Source organism: Thalia democratica, chromosome 8 (assembly GCF_965202585.1).
Source record: "Thalia democratica chromosome 8, ktThaDemo2.hap1.1, whole genome shotgun sequence".
In the NCBI taxonomy this organism is placed as follows: domain Eukaryota; kingdom Metazoa; phylum Chordata; class Thaliacea; order Salpida; family Salpidae; genus Thalia; species Thalia democratica.
In genome coordinates this window covers 32205805-32207453 of record NC_139172.1, presented here as the reverse complement: position 1 = coordinate 32207453, position 1649 = coordinate 32205805, and positions in this window count along the sequence as shown.

Sequence of the window (1649 nt, the reverse complement as noted above, 5' to 3'; positions counted from 1 at the left end):
TAATAAAATTTTTTAACGTAACTTTTCCCATAATTTTGTAAAACAAACTTTTTAGAACTTTAAAACCAATATTATAAAATACAATGATAAAACAAAAATGTTTGCTTAAAATAACTACTTTACTTACCCTTATTCAAAGAAAGTTTTTATTCTACCTAAATTAAATATTAAAACCAATTCTAATACTGACAATAAAATTATACATCATAACTTAAAAACGCAACTGTATACGTAAAAAAAATTAAAGTTTGCTAAAAGGAACTAGCATTTCTGCTGAAGATATTATTCATAGTCAATTATGTGGAGCGAAGGGATGCGCCTGCCTGCTAATGAAATTCATTTTCCTTTCAAGTCATTTTATTAATTTATCCGTGGCTTAGATGTATCAAGTTCAAACGCAAGGCATCAACGTTGTTATTGCTGTCATTATGAAAATCGCACGCATTTGCACAATTAAAAGCTTTTAAAAATAGTTAAAAGAGGCTTGAAACGCATAAATCCAAATGTTTTTATTTTTGTAAATTACTTTCTCTCATTTTAACAGCACTGCAGAATATAAAAATACCTGCTTAAAACTGTTAATTGATAAATACTAACTTTAAATTGATGTCTAAAATGCAATTATAATATAAATTAGCTAAAGTGTACTTTGTTATTTTATTAAAATGTGTGAACTATTAAAAACTTCTTAGAAATATAAAACGATTAAATAAAGAGATAAAAAACAATTCTAAAACATTTTCTAGTTAAATATACCAACTAAACTAACTTATTAAATGTATACATAATACTTTATCTTTATGAGTTAAAATTTAAAAACAAATTAACTGTATATTATTTTATAGTTTAAAGCTCTATCGGTTTCTAACAACATAACACTTTATTTTGGCAAAATACAAGTGAAACATCTTTCGATTCTTAACATCAAGTTTAAAAACAAAAGCATGACTTTATTTTTCTATTCAAAATTTTAGTTAATGTTAGAAAAAAAACAACAAATACTTAAAACTTTGTCTTCACATAACAATGAAAGAGCACTTAACCTTAAACAACTGGTAAAACTTGTCTGACTAAGAAGAAAAATGTTTAAACAACTTTGCAGTAAAAACACAGTGTGGTGTTTGTAAACAACCACTAATTGTTAATTAGGTGAATTACTTCAGCTTTGTTCCATTTGGAAATAATTGTCTTGTGTACTTTATAAATCACTTGTTTTTATTTATAGTAATTTTGTTCTATTTTAAGAATAAGTAATATGTTCTTAGAATTATTTACTTTTTAGTCTAATGCTAAATTTACTATAGAAATCAGTTATTTTTATGTTGTGAGTTTTGTACGACTTTAAACAAAATGTACAACAGTTTAAAACCAGCTTATGAGACTTTCTGAACAAAAGTTTTCTGTGCAGTTATTTTTTCTATTTTTTTTGTTTTTTAGCTGAATTTAAACGCTTTATAAAGTAGTTAACATTGTTTAAACGCTTTATAAACAATAACAAATAGACAAAAAGTTTATGTGTTTAACTTATATTTCCAATTAAAATAAAAATCGCTGTTGTTTAGTTTTTTGTATAACGTTAACGAAAAAAATATATTAATTTCGTTTAATAATTTTGTAATACGCATAAACAAATGCGTTTTAAAAGATGA